Source organism: Numida meleagris, chromosome 4 (genome assembly GCF_002078875.1).
Source record: "Numida meleagris isolate 19003 breed g44 Domestic line chromosome 4, NumMel1.0, whole genome shotgun sequence".
Lineage (NCBI taxonomy): Eukaryota > Metazoa > Chordata > Aves > Galliformes > Numididae > Numida > Numida meleagris.
In genome coordinates, this window is record NC_034412.1 from 93,365,312 (window position 1) to 93,371,668 (window position 6,357).

A 6,357-nucleotide genomic window follows, 5' to 3' on the forward strand; every position below is an offset into this window, starting at 1 on the left:
GATCTGAAAAAAGCTCTGCCTGTGACACCAGATGCACAGCTAGATAATGGCCTGAAGTTCCCTCATGGCAGAAGAGGGAACACAATGAAAATATTCATCTTGGATACTTCCCTCTTTTGCCAATAGCTGGAACATGGATTCTGCCCATGAATCACAGAAAGAATCCTAGCTGGACCTACAAACCTAAAAATCAGGCTACGCAAAACTCCAGTGGTGCTGTGTGTTAAAGGCATGTGATCATTAAGATTTTTTGGAGCCAGGAAATTTTGTTTAGTGTATAGAAGCAGTATACTCATGGCCTGATTCTCTACATGTAGAGCATTCCATTAACTAAAAAGAAAATAAGCTTAGAGTTTCAGGAATAATATCCATACTATTTTAAAGGGTATATAAGGATTACAAAATAAGATAAAAATAAATGCTCTTTTCAGCAATGTTTTAATTGTTATAACTTCCTGTCTCTGGGAAGGTATTAATTATAGACTTAAATGGCAAGTTTTCTTTTACAATGTAATTAAAAACTAGACAATTTCTTAAAAAAACTAAAAAAAACTAGACAATTTTTTAGTGACATATAATGTCACTAATTCAAAATTAGACATTGAAAAGAAACAGGTTAGGATTTTATTGATTTATCAAGCATCTAGTTATGTTAAAGCATTTTGCTGACATTTCATAAACTGTTCAGAACTAAACTGCTAATTGACACTTTGGAAGTGGGTTGGTTGGTAACTTATTTCTGCTTTGAAATACTTCAGTTAAAGTCTAAACATGTCTTTTAAGTAGATTTTGCTTCAAATATTAAAATAGACGTAATTCAAACTTAATTGCTTATGTGAATTTTTTATCCTGACAGAGAACATAGATACGTATCTTCAAATTACTACCAGTAGGTGTTATTGTTATCCGTTAGCATTAAAAAAAATGTTGTAATCAACGTTCTTTCATGTTTTAAAGCTTCAATTCAGAATTATTGCTTTGGATAGAAAAAGAAATAAAAGAGTTAATGTAATTGTCCAGATCTTATGTAGAAATGAAATTGTTGTACTAGGTCAGACCTATAGACAGTCATCCTCCCTGATGTTTGTGAGTACCAGATGTTTCAGAAGAATGCATAAATCCTCCCATACCCAGTCAGCAGATGTGCAATAATCTGTCCACATGAAGTCTCCTTCTAATCCCAAGGGATTTGGTTTAAACCTTGAAGCGCACAAATAATTTTGTTTTGCTTCATACATTTCTGACAGTTTTAACTACTATATGTTTGAATATTTATTCTCCATATAAGCACATAGTATCTGAATTCACTGATGTGCTGACTTCCCAATCTCCTGATTTCTGGCCATAAGAGGAAATAGCTGACCTGCACAGCTGGAAGACTTAACAGTTCACAAGTAAAACCTTCATCAAAGCAACAGTCTATGTGTATCCTGCTTTCTACAGAGATTTTCAGAAAGACAGATATAAAATCTTCCTGGTTCTCAATAGCAGTTCACTAAAATCTGAGATAGATCTACCTTTTTTTTTTTTTTTTTTTTAACCAAACGCAGGCATGTTTTAATGAAACATTCTCAATCAGTTCTATTCCCTGAATATGTTAAATTCAAGATGTTATTCTGGAGGAACAAATACAGCTATCCCTCATGGTGTGCTGAATAAGCATACCCAAGTTTCTACTGAATTCCTGGTTTTCCTGTGCTCCCTCCTATTTTTCCTAGGCAACACTGTGAGCCTTAAAAAAAAAAAAAAAAAAAGTTCACCCTGTGCCATAAGGCTGTCTGCAGTGTGTGTGCTTAAAAATGGAAGATAAATCCATACATACCATCATACCCATTATATATAGAATATACATAAGGGCAAAAGAGAGACTTTCAACTATAAATGGGAAGCAACCAGAATACAATCCAAAATCTAACAGTACAAGTAATGAATATAACACAGAGAAAGAAAGTGATGTACCTCAGTAGAAGAACAATCAAAATTGTCAAGACAAAAAAAAAATCCTGATAAGACCAGAAAGTGGAGAGTGTCTTGGATATAACTAGTGAGAAATGTTGAACAAAATCATAACTATAATGTATTCACTACCTGGTTCCTGAGTCTAATATCTGTTATTATAGATTTTAATATACTGAGAATGGAACAGAATCAAGCTTCCATCTTCCCAGCATAGTAGTAGAGAACTCATCTAGGACAAATGATTTCAAATTTGGTTCCTTCACTTGTTTGTAAATTATTCTGGACCAAAAATTAAAAAAAAATATATACACACACACATATATACTATATATATGTAATACTGCACACTCCAAATGGTAGATAAAGAATTTAAGATACAGAAAAAGCACTTACGGACAGAAGAGAATTAAGAATCTTCTTATTCTCCTTCTGATCCTTTCCTTCCTACACAGTGACTCAAGTTTAACAAAAGTTGGAATGACCAAGGACAAATTTCCTTTGAGACAAACATGAATATTATGCCATGAGGGATAAAAAATCTTGAAAGTTATCTTCAGTCCATCCATGCCAGCTGAAGACATAGTGAATACTATATTTAGTCTCTAGCTTCCAAGATATAGCGTGCAGAGTAGCAGCAAAGACGGAGAAGAAATACGGGCAGTGTTGGAATATTGAAGGGATGTATTACATAGTAATTCATGAATCTACAGTGGCTAATGCTGTTATCATGAATCTCCTGCTATTTATGCTACTACAGTATGCATAGAAACATTCTGTTTAGTTTTACATATGTAAATTAAACATATAAAACTGTATATTTATCCCTATTAGGCTTTGAAATGTTATGACTCTAATGTGACAAATAAGTTATTCATAAGTAATGGTGACCATCCATTTTGTACAATTCCCAGTAGACCACAAATACCTTTATAGCCTGATGAATTTCCTGACTCTGTGGCAGAATGAGGCAAATAGATTTTAAATACTTCAAAGCATTTCCGAATAAAATTCTGGGGAACACACTCCAGATTCTATTATATTCCACAAATGAAAAAAGTCTTTTCCTCTTTACCTTTCTCTGGCTTCAAATTCTTTGCCTTTTGGCTAATTGAAGAAAGAAACAATTAGCTTCAACGGAGATAAAAAGTCATTTGGGTTAAAAGTCACTCTGATAACTGCCACACTCCATCTTCATCCATTGCTAGGGAGCTGGCACTGGCTGATGTAAATAAGTGTTGTCATGTTTTGTCAGTCAGTAACCCGGGGTTGAGAATGCAAGGCTGGGTCCCCTGATGTGCCATAGAATTATGATGTAAAGAGGCTCCTAAATACTTTGCATCTCATAACAATATCTGGAAATAGTGGTATATGCATATCTCACAGTTTATTTCAAAGTATAAGAAATAAATGGTATCGACACATTATCACATGCAAGCCCTTGAAATGTCCCAAGGATTCAAGGACTTATCCTTGATAATAGAATAAGTTCAGTGAATGGAAAGAAATTGGAAAGTGACGTTAGAGATCTGTCCCTCAAGTTGGGTTGCTAAAAAGGGCTTATCAGCACAAGAGACACTGTAATCCTTAAAGCATTATGAGAACAATCATTAACTGTTCTCCAGAAGATCAGCTTCTCCTATTTGTCCTAGAACTTGGAATATTATGCAATGGAGGAATAATTAATTGAAAGTGACTAAATAAATAGTAAAATAAGATACTCCTGGGTATCTCAGACTTCCTGGCCACTGTCCTTAAGAGAATATTAGGCTTGAATGATCTTTGATTCGACTGAGGATGGGCATTCTCTGAATCTCATGGTATGTATGAAAAAACCATTTGTCCCCTAAGATATATTTGAAAAGGGTAATTCAGAACCATTACAAACTTTTCTCCTGTAGAAAACATTTCACTGTATTTGAGACATTAGATTGCACTTCAGTGCTTTTTGTAATATAGTGTTAGATAGCATACTCTGAAACACGTTGTTATTATGCTGAAATGTGACGTTAAGCTAACTTTTGAACAAGATATAGCAGCCACATTTATAGGACTCACAACAGTACTGTCAAATATTTTGACAATATTTAAACAGGGTGTTTTAACTCCTTTTCCCCATCAGAGATAGCTCATTGACTGACTGCTGTGAAATATTCACATTTTGATGAAATAGCACAATGCTATCACGTAAAAAAGTAGTTTTGGTTACCAAACTCTAACCAAAATGATGGGGGCCCTAACAGGCACATAGCACAAACCTGGGTGTAGTTACTGCTTTACATCCAGTTGGCTCCTTTTATCTGGTTTTCCCTCTCTTTTCACATACTTGTATTTCTCCAGTCTCTCTGTTTTCCCCACCTCTGGACCTCCTCTTGTAGCCCCGGTAGCCACCAAGTTCCTCCTTTTGCTCTGGTTGGGAAACTGGGTCCCTCTAGCTGTTGTTCCTCCTTTCCATAACTTTTGTTTATGATGATTAGCCCTTAATTCTATCACTTAAGAGCAGGTATCAAAAAGATACAAGAAACCACTTAGTAATAGATGGTCAGATATAGTGTGGGAAATACTGATCTACTGTTATACATATAATTATACTGAACAATAAACTAGAGATTGTAGGTGTCCCCAAGATATAATCAGGAAAAAGCATTTTGCAAACTTTTCTCTGCTTTCAGCTTTCTTTATGCTTTTGATGTTAATACACAGATCTTTTTAAAAAACATTAAAAACCAAATGATAAATACAATAAAGAAATATACGTAGAAAAATATGTAGTGATTAATACATCCTTTGAGCTTCTTTTCCATTAAGAGATCACAGTTAATTGATGTCTTATGAGCAACCAGTTATATAATTTTTATATAATAACTGAGCCCATCTCAAATTGTTTAAAATTAAATCGCATTTTTTCATATTTATAAATTAATTGATCCTGCATTATTATCTCCATCCTTTCAAAATGCATTATGTTTGGCTTTGCCATCTCTTTCCATTATCCAATTAACGGCCAGTTTTGATTCCAATCCACTAATACCTGGTTGTTCTTTGCATTTTGTGGAGCAGAAGGTCAGGTCTTCAGCTCGTGCAAATGGGAAAAACTCAAGCAGAACTGAGGACTACACTGTGGTCAATGGTTTTAAGTTTCTTTCTAACTGGAGAGGATAAGGCCTTAACGTGAAAGCTTTTGTTGTTGTTTTTTCATGGAGACTAAAACTGATCCAATAATATATTGGAATACATTAACATTTCTCCTCCCCATATAGTTCTTATCTCTGTTTTGCAGAAATTGCCAGTCTCCCACCTCAGTGTATCCTGAATATTACCAGTGTGTATATTGCGTGGCTTTTGTATCAATTTTACTCTCAATTGCATAGATTTATGCCACAAAAAATTATCCTGATAATTGGAATGTGTTATATGATTTGCAGCTAGGAGAATTAATTATAACTTTTTAATAAAATTGGAAAAAAATCAGTAAATATCAGAAAACTACAACTACAAACCTGTGTCTGCTATTCTTTAAATTAAGGAAATATATGAAAAGTTATTTAAGAAAACCAAGCAAATTAAACTGTAAAATTAAACAATTTCATTTGTGCTGATAGATATTGATAAGACATGTATAATTTAATATGCACTTGTAGGAGAAAGGCACAACATAAACAACATACGTATAGCCATTTCTGAAATTATAGAAAAACATCTTGGCGAGGGAAATCCTTGTAGTGTGCATTTGAAATATGAATTTTCGGTAATGATTTATTTGTAGCTTTTCTCTCTCACATCTTCACTACAGAAATTTTTTTGTTATTATTGATGTGCTTGCAGAATTTGTTCGTTGTATATTCCAAGATGTATCTGACCTTTAAAATAATTCACTTATTTTGAAAGTTGTACTGTATATGTCACAACATATACGAAGCACTTATTAAAATAACTTTTTTTCCTTTTTATGCCTGGCAGGGAAAAAAAAAAAAAAAAAAAGGAAAGAAAAGAAATTCTGTGATTGTGTTTGACAACTAATCTTTATTTCTAAATATGTCAGGTCTAGATTCTCTAGAATGAATGCTGTTATGCAATTTTACTGCTCTCAGTAGTACCTCTGTGAGGCCTGAAATAGTTTAAACCTTCTTACAAAACTGTCTGTATTCTTATCTGCTCATTCACTTCTGTATACTTACTTTACTCATTAGAATTTATATGGAATCTACATGTAAAGTAAGACTTTTACTTCTAAAGCTGATTTTTGGAGCTGGACACTTCTCAGAAATTTGGGATAAAATATGGTGTCTGATGAAAAGAGCTGCAGTGTAAGTATAAATATATACATCCAGCTTGATCTCACATGCACGGGAGAGCACAATACGGCAATGAAATATGAGTTCACGCATAATTTATAGTATC